The 17,968-nt window shown below is 39.3% G+C and overlaps 1 protein-coding gene across 11 annotated transcripts in view; it reads right to left on the reverse strand.

Moving 5' to 3' along the window:
- Nucleotides 1-17,968, reverse strand: part of DISP1 (dispatched RND transporter family member 1) — a 93,752-nt gene that overhangs the window by 61,495 nt on the left and 14,289 nt on the right. For 7 of the 11 annotated variants that reach the window (XM_064509974.1, XM_064509971.1, XM_064509969.1 and 4 more), the window contains one exon: nucleotides 2,193-2,254. The exons of the other annotated variants lie outside the window; for them this stretch is intronic. The gene's annotated coding sequence lies outside the window, so the exon portion shown is untranslated. The remainder of the gene's footprint in view (nucleotides 1-2,192; nucleotides 2,255-17,968) is intronic. 11 annotated transcript variants of the gene reach the window in all.

The following is a 17,968-nucleotide window of genomic DNA, read 5'->3' on the forward strand; positions in this document are numbered from 1 at the left end:
AGAATGTCATATAAGGCTTGTCGGAGTTTTTGCATCATTTTTAAAAGGAACCAAATCTCAGGCCAATAGAAATAATCCAAACAACGAACAACTGCACTGTTGTTTTGAAATAGGCTGAAAAATCCTAACTATCAGGAGAACTGAATAAACGCAAGCCTTTGCTACTTTATGTTCAGACACTTCCATGGTTTGAGTCCACACATTGCCACTATGTGTGGCGATGAACACCTTGGTCCATGGGGTTCCCCACATTCCCATTGATGCGGAGCAAAACAGAGATACCATCTTGGATAGCACCTCCCAGATACCATCTTGGATAGCACCTCCCAGATACCATCTTGGATAGCACCTCCCAGAACCCAAAATGTGGCTTACCAGCCAGCAGCTCAGACATCCACTGCGAATTTGTGATGTGAGATCATTAGGGCTCACAACTAGAACAGATATGACAAAAATCAACAGCTACAGGGTAGCATCTCAATATGGAAAGAAGAATAAATCAGTAACTAGGGAGTGATTCAACTCAGACAAATAAAAACTCAAATATACATGACACAAAGCAGGACTTCAACCTTCCCTTAATGTGAAAATCTCAGTCAAAATAATCAGCATTGCTGAAAGTGCTGTGAATTTGAAAGTGTCATGCATTTGAAAGCAAATCCTTTCTTTCGGACTAGATCTAAAGGCTGAGAGAGAGAATGAAAGGACTCGAAAAAACCGAATTGGCCTGGGAACCAGAATAAGATTGCAGAAGAGCAGACAGCCTGAAAAAATCAGCTTGGAACTGAAGGATCCGATCAAGATATGGGTCAGACAGTGGCCAACAGTCACAGGTGAGAAGTTGCCTGCCTTTGTTACTGATTTGAGAGAAATCACAGCACCTGTGGCAGTTTTTGCTTGTTCAATCAGTGCAATCACTGCAATGGAGAGTATTAAGAATATCAGGCATCCACCATCATGGCTTCAAAGGAAGTCTTGCAATATTTAACTCTTCTTCCCTCCTACAGCTCAAGCAATCCCAAATCGATTCTAAGCAAGGAGAAAATTTAAACTTCTGATTTATTCTAACAGGTCTTTAGTCAGTTACTGCCATTTTACTCAAAACGAGTTACAAACAGAACAAATCCAGCAGATGAAGAAGCAGATGTAGCACATGCATGCAAATACATAGACATTTAGAGGCTGAAATGGAAAGTTAAGTCTGAATATGGAATGAGCTTGTGTGTCTCAACTGCTGTGCATGAAAGTTTGCTGTTCTGAGAAGGGTTAGTATGGCAAACGTATTAGCCATTTCAACAGCTCAAACCTGTACATGCAGGGTTTTCTGCACACCAGAACTGGCCTTAAAGCATTGTCTCAGGTATCCTTAGTCATAAATCTTGTTGTATGACGTGCGGTTTTGGAGTGTCCCATGGTACTGCTGTCATTTGGTATCTAGGCCCTGCTGATTCACTGTTTGCTTGCATGCGTTGCAAAGATGTATGTTGTATGCAACATTCTGCGTCCAAGTTCAGCATCTTGCTTGTGTTAGCGTGAACTTTTGCCCACTCTTGACTGATTATCCTTTTTGAACAGGAAAAGCTTAAGATGGGGCTGTGAAATTCCTTTGTCAGGGCAGACTCTCCCTCCCCTTCCCCTAACATATGCATGTACACGCAGCCCACTGTACTTGGAAACAGAGGGGCAGGAACAAAACTTTTAATAAACTCTCAGAACCACAGATAAATGTGCATGCGTAATTCTGATAAAGCACATGACGAGTTATCAGCACACTTCATCCTCAAAAATACAGGAACAAAGAGTATCTGTTATTTCCCCTGTACATCTAACACCAAGCAGTCAGCAGAGTTGCACCTTCTAGCTTGGAATTAGTGTATCTATTTCAACCCGTTCCTACAAACGGCTTTTGGCCCCATTCTCCTATTTATAAAGCATTCACTGTACTATCAGCAACACAAGTAGAACTGGACTTGCCATCTAAGCGGCCTGCAGGCAGCACTGCTTGCCTGTTCACAGGAGGTTGCTACCTCCAGCTGGCCCAAATTCTTGTATGGGGGTGTTGCTTTAGGAGTTAGAGCAGCACAGAGCTGGCTGGATCCCCCAAGCAGCAGGGCAGACATATGCTGGCTGGCAATACCGACGGCACTAGGGATGAAGCTGAAAGGTCGTTGGCTTTGCATCATGTAGCTTACCGAAGAAATCCGTTGTCTCGGAGAAAAGTCACCCAAAGAGATGAGAAGACAATTTCCATCACCTGGAAATGACAGTTGTGTCAGAATTTCCCCATCTGTGAATCTTGACAAACAATTAAAAAGTTCTTAGACTCTGAAAATCAGGTGTCTGTCTTGGAGCTATTGGGACTGGCACCATGGAAGTGTAAGGTAAAAAGGGACATTTGCCTTTCCAGAAAGCCCTACAGCTGGTAGCATCCGGAAGCAGCTATTAGATTTCTTAGGGAGTTTTTGCAAACTTGAACTGTTTTCGAGTAGTCACTGTCTGGGATTCCAGAAATGGTAGAGCTTTTCTCTGAAAGATGGATAATTCAGGGTTACAGTAATTCTCTCCTCGTACTTCACTGTCGATTCTTCACCTGAGCCAGGCACCCTGAGTCTCAACAGAACAGTCCCATATTCATTTCTTATTTTTGAGCCAACCATAGAGCTCCAAGTAACTTCACCTTATTATCTAGGGAGTCCAATTATTAGCCTAACATCTTCATGAGTCCTTAAAATTTTCCTGCAGATCCCTCTCTCTTATACAGGTAACACCAGCTTTTTCCTTTTGCATTGCTTCACCAATAACCTCCTCTTTCAGTTTATCTAATATGATTAAAACCTAACTTCTACTTTTCCTGGATGATGGCTTCTTGTCAGAACCATGTTTAACCTGGCACTTTTGGCAGAAAGGTGCAATTTTTACACAGTAAGATTATTAGGCATAACAGTACATCCCTCCTCTCCCTAAAAGATAACTGGTACAGATCTATTATTTCGTCTACAGTATTTTCAACCAAAAATTTACACCAAATCTATTACATAAAAACAGAAAGTGAAACAGGACAACACGTGCTTTCTATATTTTGAATTTATACAATACTGAATGCAAAAGCAATTATCAAGCAGCAGTTATTTAAATGTTTATAATTACGAGTGGTAAGAATATAAAGAAAATTTTAAATGGGTTTAACCTGCACACAGGCATTAAGAACTTATGAACTATCAGAATACTTAATGTACTTCATACTGAATGGTTCAGAAAATAACTATACAACTCAGAGATTAAGAGAGAATTTAAGGGTTTATGTCTAACATGCCAGTTTGTAACCACCTTTGGGCAGTGTGTACTAAAAATTATCAAATGACTTTTTCACTGCTCATGTAAGTTGAATGGATGGATTCAGTTCAGAACTGCCAGTCTCAGAGCCAAGAATTTCTAGGCATGCAGGAGCCTGTTTTTGCATTGCAGTTAACCATCAAGATGATTTTTTAAAATAAGAATTCTCATTTCTGCACAGCAAAAAGCTGTTAGTCAGCAGAAAGCCTTGGTGGTGATGGGAAGGTAGCAGACCTGCTTTCAAGAATGCCCTGAAGTTATTTCAGTATACCCTGAAGACTACCCCTAGGTCAGAAGGGTCCCTGTCCAAAGCAAGCATATTGCAGTCAAGGCTACCCTATCATGCATTTCGAACTGGATGCAAAGCCACACGAATTAACAGTGCAAGGAACTGTGACTGTCATGCTGATCTCACCTACCCCATGAACATAAAAGCTCCCTACTCAATGCCCAAATGTAATCAACCTATTATTTAAATAATAGCAAGGCAAGTATGTTTGTGTCAGCTAATGGCAAGTTTATAATACTCTTAAAACCTGATTTATACGTGGAATATGATCTCAGGTTTATATGTTTTTTACTCAAGGTGGAAAATTATTCAGTATTAAATATTTGTGCTCCTTTGCCAAGACCACATCTCTGCAAAGGACACTTAATGGAACGAGAGAGCAAGAGAGTTCAGAACAGTCTCTCATTCATGGTATCAAAAAACCACTCACCGCCTCATGCTTCCTAAATTTTCTTCCTATAAAATCAATTTTTCCTTTAAAGTTAAGAAGAAAGTTAAAAGCAGTAGCTGTACCTGGACTGACAAAGACCAGAATCTGCAGCTATTGGCCTCGTGAAGGCAGGAAGGCATCTCAGTACAAATTCCTGCATGGAATTCTGCCTGGAATTTCGACAAGGTAATTAAACACAGAGCACTTCAAAGAGGGACATGCCCATACTGATCACAGCAACGTGCAGAATTCCAGCAGGAGAGAAGTCAGCACTTCAAACAGCATTTGAATAAAATATGGATTTTTTTTCTTTTTTTTTTTTTTAGAAATCTATACTCTACAAGAAATATAAGGACAAAAGACTGACAGAACAGTTGAGCAGACCTGCTTCCCATTTTTCTGGTTAACAGTACTTATGCCTGTACATACCTTTACAAACAGAAGAACGTAGCTGTTAGCTCCAAACACCCTCAGATAATCAGAATGGTTTTAAACATTACTTATGGCATGGTTCAAAATCTTTCTGAGCAGATTGCAAGGTACTGCAAATCCACAGTTTGTTTTCTCCCTAGCTGACCTAATGTAGTACAGCAACGAAGCTAGCCCTGCTCTCATTCAGAAGGGTCTGGCTGTATGTGTCTTTTCACCAGCTCACGTTGTATGCAATGCTACTTTTGGTGATATATCATTCATGCCAACACCTTGGCTTCTTTCTTCTAATTTTCTGCTCTCAAACAGCAACCTCTGCAAACATTCAAAAGCAAGCACTGTTCTGTGCAGTACATATATTATATCGGCTGAACTGATTATTCACAATAACCTCCTCCCTCGTGCTTGCTTACTCCCTCGGAAGATTTGCAAGTCATGACTTCTTTCCATGAAAGCTATGCTGATTGTCAACATATTACTTTTATTCAGTTTGTCTGGCACAGAAATTACAGTTACACTACTGTTTCCCCTCAATCCGGAAGCACAAGTGAAATAATTGTTTAAATCACAGCGTCAAGGAAAAGAATTGGCGGCTGTACTCAGTTGGAACACAAGCAGGAGGGCAACTAACCGCTATTTTGGCAAGTAGGAGCTGTAGCTGTTACATAAAATACAGATTTTCAGAACGAGTAAAAACTCATTTGTTTTTATCTTAAAACAGAATTCTTACTTTTTGTACATTTTTTAAAAAACCTAGCAATTCTGAATTTATAGCTAGTATATCCCAGTGCCCAATCAGATAGACTTGCATGAAAATATATGCGGAGAGGCTAGGTGACTTGAAACTTTGCCTAAGATGATATCAGTCAGTTGGGAATAGATTCTAGGTGCATTGTCAGAACTGGAAATATAAGCCAAAAGCTTGGCTCCTTCTCTAGAGATCTAGACACAAGGCAATATTTCACTTGTAGGATGGAACATACAGAAAGGAAAATAACACACCTCACTTTTACAACAGAAAGTCACTTTGATGGATGACCAAATAGGTCATGCCTCTAAATTGCATCAAAAAGATTCTTTTTTTTTTTCTTTTACATACTATTTTTCAGCCATATTTTGTTCAGACAAAACATGCAGTATTCTGCAGATTTCAGAACCGAGAACATACGTTAGCATGACGCACACCACAATAAAAGGCCAAGCAAATGCTGCCAGTTCGGCTGAATAGCCCTTCCCGCACATGCACGCAGATGCAGGCAGCTGCTGCCACCGAACATGTCACAGAGCTAAAACGCATTTGGGAAATTCGGCTCCATTCCCTAGGCAGGACACTCTCTCATGGGTTTTGGCAACAAAACTAGACAGGGCAGAACGTGGATGCAAGTGGCAATACGCTTATTCCTAAAGAGCCATTTTTAATTAAAAGACTTAGATAAATACCACTTTTTCTTGTAATTGTTAGGAAAAAAGCTTTATAAGCAGCATTATATTTGCACACTTTTGCTCCATAGCACAGCAATAAACCATTTTTTTTGGCAGGAAACTATCAAAATATGCGATCTGCCAATCAGGTCACAAGACTAGTCAAAAAAAGTATACTGCCTGCAACATTAGTTTATACCGAAAAGAGGAGGAGGTAGAAGGATGAGGTAATGGAAAGGGAGAAAGCAGTTTATCACTCCTCTCCCTCTCTCTCTCTCCCCTTATAGGCAACTTTTGTCTGAACACTCAGGAATAGCAGAGGACTACGTTCCTACTTATGACCTTTCTTTGAAAAAGTGCAGTAGGCAGTCCTGAAAAGTAACAGAGAAGTTGGGGTGGAGGAAGAAATCTGGCATTCCAACACTCCCACTCCAAGTTTAAACCTTTGAGGCAGACTGATTGCGATTTCACAGTCTGCTGATCTGTGCTGTTTTCCATGAACCAGAAATGCTTAAGAAGTTAACTTAATTGCTGTTTAATGTCTCAAGTTAATCACTGTAAAGTTTTGTATCTGGAATCTTCAATGTCATCAGTGGCAACAGGGGCCCATTTAAACTGCACGTTCAATAAGAAAAAGAAAGCTAAAAATCTCCTTGCTTCAGATGAGACTGAAGTTGTCTTTCCAGGTTATTTTAGAAACAGGCTAGTTTGGTTTTCAGGGTTTTATATATACATATGTATACATAAAGAGAAGTTACAAGTAGATCAGTACAGAATTTACACTCTTCTCCAACATTCATCGAGTTATGAGAAGCCATTAGCAGCAGCACTGAAACATACTTATTTATGGATTAGAAAAACATTTATGCTGTCTGTGAGCTCATGAAGTAACTCTGCTCTTGTGCAAGCCCTGTAACTACAGTATGATTTACTGTTTTATATACAACTGCAGATACTTCCATTTCTATGACCAAAATACAGGAAAGATTGTACTGAATCAATCCACAAGATAATGGATTTCCCATAGTCTTCAGTAATGGCAAAACATCAAATGCTTCAGTGAAAAGTGTATTCTGCCACAGGATGGACATCTCTGTGGGGAGCATTTTACCTAGTCCTTAGACGTTATTTGAGCCTCATCATACTTTTGTGTGTTAGCTACTGGAAAAAAATTGATAAATATACATTTACATTGTGGTCTAATCTCATTACGTACCTAATATGCCTCAGGATCTTCTAGCGGTCAGTTCCATATGAAGTAGTCTTCACTGTCTGAGAAAAGTTTCACATTTGGAGTCCATGGTTTTTTGTTCGTTTTTTCTTTAAGATGAGTTTCAGATATGACAGAGGCCCTATCCCTACACTATCAATTTTGCAACCATATAGTCAAATATTCTAATTCTCAAACATATCCTGCCTCTCATACTCCATTTCGTATTTCCAAGAACTGCACGTTTTTCATTATTATAAAGCAAATACATTTGGAGAAGCAGCTAATGTTGGGGACTGTGTCTTCCCTGCCACAGGGCTGCTTTGCAATTAAATGATTACAACTGTCGTGCCATACATGAAGAACACAGTTATACCAGCACAGATGGGTGCAGTCATGTGCTTGTGCCTCCTATGCTCCGAGTAAGCCAGACACAAATCCTTCTGATGTTTCAGCACAGCAGTGAATCTGCAGAAATGTCAACTTTTGTAAGACAGTAACTGTAAAACGAAGAAACATGCTTAACGGGGCAGTGCCTCAACAGCAGTCCTGAATCACTTACCTTCTGTATTTCCAAACAAAACACACCACTTTGAAGCTCCCTGTTACAGTGCACCTCCAGAGTTTGTATCAGAAGAACCAGGCTCACAGACTCGCAGGATCACAGGACAGCTCAGGCACCGCGGGCTGGAAGGGACCCCAGAGCTCGCCTTGGCCAATCGCCCTGTGCAAAGCAGGGACAGCCGGGGCAGGCTGCTCTGCCTCCCATCCAGTCGGGTTCTGAAAAACTCCAGGGCTAGAGACTCCACCACCTCTCCGAGCAACCTGTTCCAGTGCTTGATAACCCTGACAGTAAAAAGTTTTTTCTAACATTTAAACAGAATCTCTTGTATTTCAATTTGTGCCCATCGCCTCTTGTCCTTTCGCTGGACTGGGATGCAAATAGCGAGAGCCAAGAATGAAAACTTCTCCTCAGAAAGAGTCACCATGCACACAAAGCTGCCAGACCTGTGAGAGAGAAAAAGATTTCTCTAATCTTTAGGTACTATAACCTTGCTTTGCTTGGAAATGTAGAGGGTAACTATTGAGGCACTATCCCTTTAAGGACATTTCTTCTTCATTTCACTGGGTATTTTGAGCATAGACAGCACAAAAGCAGATATATGCAAGTTTTATATGCAAGTTCTATTCCATGCTCTGTCATCTAAATAAACATACATTTTCTATTTTTATAGACAAACTGTGCCATTATCTTAGCCCAGAAAGCTGCATTTTTCCTTTTGCCAAATGAAAAATGGTTTCATTCTAAGTTTCAAGTAAATATTCCTACAGAGTCAACTCCAGACAATATTTTCTTACCAAAATAATGAAGCAAATGAAAGAAGAAAGAAAAAAGAAGAAAGAAAAAACTCAACAAATCCATGATTCACACTGAGATCAGTTTGCTTCCAAGGATATGCTAGATGTCTGTTTAGTACTGATAAACCTTAAAGTCATACCCTCCCCTAGCACAGAACCTCATTTTTCCATCGTTTCCACTGAACTGCACACAACTTTTCTCAGCTAAAACAGCTTCTATCCCACCCAACCAATGGACAAGGATATTCACTGTTTTCACCTCTGTGGTAGGATGCACTTATGTTAGTACCCCATTTTAACTCATTTAATCACTCTAACTGCTTTATAACACAGTCATTACATGATTGGGTATGATAATAATTAAAAGAAAAATAATGAAAATAATCAAAAGATTCAATGAAAAGAATCCTCATCTACTTACTCGTCTCTTAAATGTTTCATCCAACTTTTCTGCTTCCAATTCTTTAGAGATACTGATGGCCTATATGATCAGCTCTTATTTAGTAAGTCAATTACTGCCCTGATAACATGCATCTTTAATGCAACTACCACCTGAGAACTCATCTTTGTTCTTGATATTTCTGGGGACTTGGGGTCTTGATTTTGATTCCTTGGGTCCTTCTCTCATCAAAGCAAAGTTCTTGCAAGTGCTGCAGCTTCTTTGTCTAAGCCCTTCCTTCTATTCCTCTTCTCTGCCAGCATGAAGAAACTGATTCTTCTTCTGAATATCCAAATTTCCATCTAACCTCCATCCTAACTCTCCCTGATAAAACAACACTCTCTTGCCATTCTACTACAAAACTTCCCCAGAAAGCAAGAAAGAAAGCATTTATATCAAAAGACTCTAAAGCTGTAGAAGTTATTTACCTCCAGAAGGAAAAGGAACGCGTCATGATAAAAAACTACATGGAGAATAATTGCACAGAGAAGTTATGCTGGGAATTTCTGTTCTCATTGTCTCAAAGAGTTAAGCAGTCTCACACATTCATGAGACTTGCATGTTGTATTCCCAACTTGCAGGCAGCTGAGGGGGCAGCACTGTATCTGATACACTTGCACCACCTCCCTTTCTCAAGACCCTATGAACAAGTTGGAGCTCAAAGAAGCCACTGAGCTGCATTCAGCATGTGGGAATCACAAAGCAGGAGAAAAGACAGCAACACTTTATTACAGCCAGAAGTTGTTGCTCTTACTGGAGCCCTGTGCTCAGAAGCCGCCCCATTAGCAAGAACATTTTTCCCAGCTGCAGCCTAAGAGTGGTGAGAAATACAATGCAGAGAGAGAAGTAAACCAAGCGCCTGGGCCATAACAAGGGAAGAGAACTTTCAATAAAAATCTAAATTTGGCACCTGGATACTTTGGAATCAACCAGCCTTTAGAATTCCCTGCCACATGATGCTAAACACAGAATATGGCAAGATGTAGTACTCTGAAAAAGTTTATGGTTGACAAGAACATTTAGCTGCTCAGACTGTTAATGGGAACAGAAGGAATATTGGAAGGGAGAGAAAAACCACATGTTGAAGATGTTAAGCTTTCCATGTCTCTCTGACTCAAACCATAACAAGTAACTTCACCCTAAGGGCTCGTGGATCGTCCTAAAGAGGAGACTCCAGTCCCCTTCCTGCTCCCCCAGCCCCTCCACTAAGCTGCTTCTACTTGCAAGACCACAGAAGATCGTTCTTTTCTCCCCCCATATACCAGGTTCAGTTTCTCCCTGGTTGGCAAGCTGAACAGGCTCAGAGAAGGATCCGGCAAGTGCCAAAGCTGGTGCAGAGACCAGGCTAGCACACTGGCTTAGCTGCAGTGTGCAACCTCACCCCCAGGATGGGGAGCGTTTAACTGCTTGCTGCAATATTCATCTTAAGGCTGGCTTGGAAGGTGCATGGCTCTCTTCATTTATTACAAAGGGAGGCTGGACAACTAGCACAAACTAGGTACTTAAACAGCTGAAGTTAGTTAGGATGAGCCCTCTCCTAAACTAATAAGGCGGGACTGCCCCAGTAAGCAGACTGCCCCAATTGCCTCTCACAGCACTTCCCACAGCCTCCGAAGCTTCTGGTAGCAGCAGGCACAGGAGACTACCCAGCAAGCAGCCAGGTGGAACAAGTCAAATTCAGCACAGCCATTTCTATATTCTTTAAATGCCTTTCTCTTCATTGAAGATGTGTTTTCTATCACTATTTCACCTCAGACATCTAACACATGTTATTTGTTCTTCCTAAACTTGCTCTTCAACTTTTTTAAACTTTGCACTTTCTACCCAATTATTCGGTTCCCCTATGCTTGCAAGGGCATCGTTCTTCCCATATACTAGGCATCCTAACAGGTCTTATTGAAATCATGACTCAGAACTTCTTCCATCCTACTTACTGTTATTAATGCTCACTCCTCTGCCATCTCTGTCTCAGCTCTACTCACATTATCAGAACGTTAAAACAAAGATGTGAACAAACTGGTACAGCAAAGCAGTACTGGTCACCTCTCTCCCAATCAATAATCCTTTTCATGCCCTAGGGGAGATCTGATGTTGCATTTTATGTTAGTACCAGCACTGAGTTTTAATACTTACATTTAGTACCAAGATTACGGTGCTAAAAACAGTAATAAATATCAACTAAGTGTTCTGGAGAAATTAAGTTCTAAACTTAATCTATTTTGAAAAATAATAATTTTAAAAACTGACTATCAGAATGCGAGTAGCTATAGAAAACAAACTCCGGCTGACGCTGTTTCAAGCACTGTATCAGTTACATGTTCTTACAAGTCTCTAGCACTTCATGATCACAAAATGAAGTTAACTTTTTACACTGATTTATGACAAAATACATCCTCTTTCAGTATTCAAATTCCACTTTTTTTTTTGAACAATATACAAGTAGCAAAAATCTTCAGCTCAGGCAAGGTATTCTCAGTTTAATCCCTGCATGTAGTTATTGATGACAAGATAACAGAGACAAAGATTATTATTATTATGCCACCTAGCTAAGAGGATTGTAATAAATGAGAATACGGTATTGCATTTCCAACCTGTAGCTAAAGGTGCTTAAGTGACCATGCATTTGGATCTGTCTCATTACTTCCATGCACAGAATGTGAAGGTGTAAGTACACAACGCTTTCAGCACTGTAGACGCATGAGAAATGGGCCATTCATTTAATTCACGCTGTTTCAGAATTGCAGTCATTCTCTATATGCTTTAATAGCGGAGACAAAACTGAGCTGGAACGTCCCAATTGTAAAACCGCAAAGCAAACAAACCCCCCAAACACAGCACCCTTACGCCAGAAGGAATGGGGGCAAAGGAAGGACTGGCTGACTCTCAGACTCTTGCACAACAAGAGCAGAAACTTTGTAGTATTTCACATTTCTGAAAATGTTTAATTCAGGCATTCAAATAAAATTTCCATGACATACACTGAACAGAATCTGCTCTAAAGTGACAGACCACCACTTCATTACTTGGTGTAAAGTTTATGTTGTAAAATGCCATATTCCTGTACAAAACTTACTAAAAGTTACAGAATCCTTAGAAAGACAGTGAAGAAAAGTATATATTGCACTTCAGGTGTTATAAATTGAAATAATAGAACAGACATGTAATAACAAAATAGTTGCAAAAAGATCCCACAGTAAGTTGATTTAAGCTCAGCTTGACTGTACCCATCCTATATGAAAACATACATAAAAGGTAAACATGTAAAAATCAAGTATAAACATGTCACTTGCAAAATCAGCATGAAAATCTCAAGAGCTACCCAGACTCTCAGCCACTCTCAAACCAATGCTTCTTATTTATGATCGGTGATTTCTGTAGGAACATTCTGTTTTAGTCAGTTACAGCTAAATCCCTTCGCTAAGGTTATATTGCACAGATGAACCAACCACCCCTCCGCCTGTTCAGATAGGCAACTCAGTAATTCCCCCCATTAGTATTTTTATCCTAGGAGAAGTGGTAGTTTGCAGCGGCTCAAACCACTACCAGTTTCTAATGGCCTAGATGAAGCAATCTGGTGTTATTCTAACTGCTACTGAACCCAAACTCATACAAAGGAAAAATACAAGCAGCAAAACCTAAAATTCAAAGCCACTACTGGCACTCTGTGTACTTAGGCCAAGTAACAAAGACACCAGGAAACTAATTCAGAGGTGAAGGAGCAGTGTCCAGATACCTGGTTTACTCCCAATCATCAGGAGCGTTTCAACAACTTCAAAAGATTGTTCATGCAACATTATTTTAACTACAGCATGATACAGAACAATCAATCCTCATCTTACAACAGCTTGAACGATCTCCATTCTTTCCCATGAATGTAAAGCTATGGATTAACATCTTATTTGCAGACCAAATCTATGTGCTAGATTTTGTCTCCACTGCCTCCCAAGACCACTTCAAGTATTTTCCCCCAAAGTGTTTTTCAAATTAGATTTTGTAAGACGCATATAGGTTCTTTTCGTAAAAGCCGAATCCCATTTTGTGCAAGTTCAATTTAAAACATTAAAAGTCCATCCCAAAAAATCACCAATTTTTGTGAGGAGTTAATTTCTTTAATATAAGTATATAAGCTCAAAATTGTACCTTTCATCAAAGAACTGTAATAGCGCTTTAACAAAGCTGGAAATCGTATTGCAGTATGACTACTATCACTGTCTCCTTTTAGTAGATAATTTCATTTTACCAGTGCAAATCCTACCAAAATTACTTTCCACTGTTTCTCCTCTCTCAAAGTTTTCCTGTATCATAACGTTACAGAATATAATTTTTTGCACTTCAGAAACCCAACATCTCGTTTGGAAATAGCTTTGAAAAACTGGCATATGTCCAACTTGCAATTGATACTACAGTTTAAATACCTTCCCAGCAAAGCTGCACAAACTTCAAAATACTCTGGGATCAGTCATTAAAATGTTTTTGTTTCGGTTACAACACTAATGAAAACCAAATGTCTAAATTTATTTTAGCTAGCTTAATGGTCTAGGGACTTCACTGAAGAGAAAGGTCTGAATCAACCCCCTGGCTGAACAGTCACTACAACATTTTAGCAAGATTTGGGTAATACCTAGAAAAGATTTAATTATAAGAGTATTTCAGCCACAGATTTAATTAAGGAGGCCCAATTAATTGTCTCAATTTGATTCTTCTCTCAAGTCTTCAATGATAATCTGCTGAAACTATACACTTCTGGCTGCGAGTTCACCCAATGCCGCTTGCAAACACAGTCCAGACCCAAAGCGAATGCTACGCTACAGCACCAGCTATTGCAAACAGGATTTTACCCGTCCAAACAAGGTGCACAATAACCAACTTTGCGTGAAGTTTATGTTTTCCCAAAGTGTTTGCTTGTAAAATGGACAGAAAGACTTCACGCTGTTATGTAAGTGTATCTCTAGGTTAATATACATGCCACATTGAGAACACGGGAATATTCTGGGTGGGAAATTTAGAATACAAAATGAAACACTCTGTACAAAGCTGCCTTTCAGCTAAGAGCCGCGACATGCTGCTGCCAGTTTAATCCATATCCTCTACAATTAGGTCAGCAATTCTATGCTGTTTTTGTACAGGCCTAGCAATTTATAATGATATTTTCCCCACGAAATACATTTTAGAAAGCCTTGCACATTCTTCTCCACAGCAAACTGTATCAGGGTTCTGTTAAAACAAAATCTGCACAAGCTGATGTAGATATCTAACTTTTCAATGACGACATTGTTGACTGCCATCCACATCTCAAGATATTGAGAATATGCACCACCTGTTTCCAACCAGCTTTCAAACTGTTCAACTGCACAATTAATGACAGCTGCTAAAAAGTCTAAAATGACAGGGAAAAGAAATAAAAGTTTAACAACAGCTATGTAGTATTGAGGCAAGCCAGAGTCTTTTGCTAAATATGAGGCATTATAATACATACAATACTCTAAACATGTATATTCACATTTCACAGCGTTCTCTTCAAGACTATTATAATTCAAAAGTTGCTTCTTTATCTGCAAGAATGCTAGAGCCAGTGTGAAATGAATACTTGCAAGATAGTAGAGTGAGCACACTGTCTGCACATTTCTACAGTCTTACATATTTAAGAAATTCCTAGAAGCGACTTTCCAAATACTCATCCCTACATGTAGATCCACACTTGCAATTTATCCAAGAACTTACACAACAAACACTTAGAACATTTCAGACAAAAAAAAGAGAGAGACCAGAGGATATATTTTACTTGAGAGGCAATATCAAGCACACATATCTGAGTCCAAAAAGAAAAGCTGAGATTGAGTCACATGAAATTCAACTGTTTATTCCCTAAAACAAGTAAAATCTGATATCTAGCAAGAAATAAAAGGTTATACATCACTGATCACAGAGTAAGTAGGCCTTTAAATGCCAATGACCACTTTATTTGAAACTGCAAAGTTTACTTATTAACAGTGCCATTCTCATCATGCTTTCAAAAGTGTGTGGAACTCGCCTCTGTGTAGAAATCCTTTTTTAGCATACCAAAACATTGAAATAAGCATATAAAAACAGTTACTCTTCTCAGAGTAATATCACCACAAGCTTACAGTGATTCAATTAATTTTTTATACTTCAGAGGTTCTTTTTATGAAAACTGGAAAACAGAATCCTAGTACTGAATAGCTGATAAATGTTTTTGTTAATCCCAAAAAGAGGAGAAAGGAGTAATACAGCAAACAAATTCTAGACTCCTACACTTAGGTTTCACAAAAAGCATAACGAAACTGTATGCAGGGTCACATGCATTAAGACTCAGTGTCTCGATCACTACTTTGAGGTTTCTCTCTCAAACTTTCAGCTGAACTATCTCTAAAAGCAACAGCCAACACGATGAAATAGTTCAGCTGTTTAAATGAGAATGAAAAAGCCTAAGAATAGTAATTCCTTATTCCTCCTCCTTCCCTAAACCCACACACTTGCTCTTCGCCACTTTAAGAAAAGGGAGAATCAAGACACAACCTTTATCCTGCATGAGAGAAATAAGTAATTATACAAGATAGGAAAGATTGAGTAGTACGAATTCAGCCATGGCCTTTAACTACAAAAACATCATTGCTCAGGATGAATTTTCTCAAAACCTGGCAGTCTTACAGAACAGTCATATGTGTAGCTCTACCCAGCAGAGAGATACCCTAATGAAATACCACAGAGATGTGATAACACCTTGACTTACTAAGCCTAACATACCTATGCACCTGAATTTGTTTCAAGCATCCAGTATAGAAGACTGACAGAGTATTTGGATTAAACAAGCAACATTCCTAGAGGTCAAGAATAACAAAACTCTAACAACACAGAGAGAAGTCCTTCCCTATCACAAACTGTTTGCACATACTAACATAAAACTGCAAATCATGAAATTCAGAAGACTGCTACATCCTGTCGCCATTGAAGGGGAACTGTAGTCCTAAATTTTAAACCTATCGCTTTGGGCCTGTAGTTATAAGCTTCTCAAAAGTGAATCTACTAAATAGTACTGAAATTCAAATACATGTTCATTACTCTCTCATAGGAAAGTGATCATGTCAAAGAAGAGTAATGGAGAAATGATAATATTGACAAATTAAATCTCATAAATTCAGAGTATCGAGACTGATTTTTATGGAGAAGAATAAAAGGATAAATATTAAACCTTCCCCACTGGACTAGAACAGTCTAATACTTTAAACAGATATAGCATTCTTGTTTTAACACCTCATCTACTTGGATATTAGTTCAAAGTACACCTCAGACCACATGAACTGCTCCAGAACAGTAATATGGAGGCAGGTACTGCTTGAGAACAAGCTGGCTGCTCAACTTCGTTCAAATCAACATGCTGACAGGAGAGATCACTGGTTTCAGAATAAGCAAACAACATACTAAATTAGCATTTCAGTATCTTCTTCCCCCGGTGCTCTTACCATTTGAAACTCTTCTCACTGCACATTAAAGGAAATTCTTTAAATAAAGAATTTTTACATATGACAAAAATACTGATGACACCCTATTTTTTTTTCCTCCTGTTAGCCAACCCATTTTCAAACAGCTTTTAGCAAACAAAGGGAACATTGCTTTGTATGGCACAACCAAAAGCACTTAATGGATTGCTCCATGAACATTGGGGCTCTTTGTGGCTGTTAGCTTTAGCTCCAGAAGCTAGCTGTTCGGCCTGTGAGGCCTGATGAAAAACAAGGGAATTCAGCAGATGTATGCAGCTGTTCTGGTTTGCTTCCCCCGTCCCTAGTCCGAGTGGCTTTACTCACCATAGCACCATAATGCTGCAGTTGGCAAGGCATGCTGGGGATGACTAGCAAAGGTACAAAAAGGCTTTTACCTAGAAGTCTGCTTAGACAGTAAGCTTGAACTACCTTAAAAGTAGACTAATGCAAGAGCACTTGATCACTGGTGTTTACCAGCAAATCAATAGTTTGGTATTGGTAAGACAACACCTAATATTATGAAATAAGCATGGACTGCACCAGGCAGTAACCCTCAAGCACCATCATTTTAAAGCATTCTGCTAAATTTGCACATTTGGGGTATCTGGATTGCATTACAGCAAGCAGTGAGAGCTATACTGGGCATCAAAACCCAAGCTAGAAAGTGGTGTTTTTCAGTGATTCCAGTGATCACTAGCAGCTTTATTTAATTCTGGAGTGCAGAGGGACAGGCAATAGTAGCCTCTTCAAAGTTCATGCTCCCTTGCTTCCTGAAATGGTTGAACTTTTGTTCAAGAAAACTACAGACTATAGTTTGCTTCACTGTTCCAAGAGAGAAAGCTTCTCCCCCCCCCACACACTCTAGTGTCTGGATGTTTGGGTAAGAGGAAGGACCCTTGTAAACTGTCTCTCCAAACAGCTGCGGAAAGAAGACGACATACATTTCAGGTTTTGAATGGAAAGTGAAGATGTTTAATGGTGGTGAAAGCTAAGTGCTATTTATCTTGCATGAATAACTTGAGGTATTTTGTAAAATATCTGTAAAATATTCTGTAAAAGCTAAGAAAGAGCTCTTCAATTAAACAGGCACAGGTACAAAGGCGGATGTGTTATAAACTATCACTTTAGAAAGACACCTCTCCAGTTATTGCTATGGATACTGAACACACAGAACATTTTGTTATCTCAGTCTGAAACTCAGCACTGATGTACTGCAGTAAAATCAGCATACTTCAAGTGTATTCAGTTAACATATTTAAAAACCACACAAGGCAATTCTTTGTAAAGACATCTTCAGGTTTATGGAACACACAAAGTATAAAACTATTGCACTTTCGTCAAAAATACCTTTTAATAAACCCTACACATGACAGAACTTTAAAACAAGGTTCACAGGAGGTAGCATGGGAAATGATTGCTGCACAGCACTGTTCTATGCTGGTGACAGAATATTATGCCCAGGCTTTATCCCCAGGAAACCTTCCTTTGCATATGAAGTAGCATAGGACAAAGTCATTGCAACTGTGACCAAGCAGTTCTAGAATTAAGTTTATCTTGA

Source organism: Dromaius novaehollandiae, chromosome 3, assembly GCF_036370855.1.
Source record: "Dromaius novaehollandiae isolate bDroNov1 chromosome 3, bDroNov1.hap1, whole genome shotgun sequence".
NCBI classification, from domain to species: Eukaryota; Metazoa; Chordata; class Aves; order Casuariiformes; family Dromaiidae; genus Dromaius; species Dromaius novaehollandiae.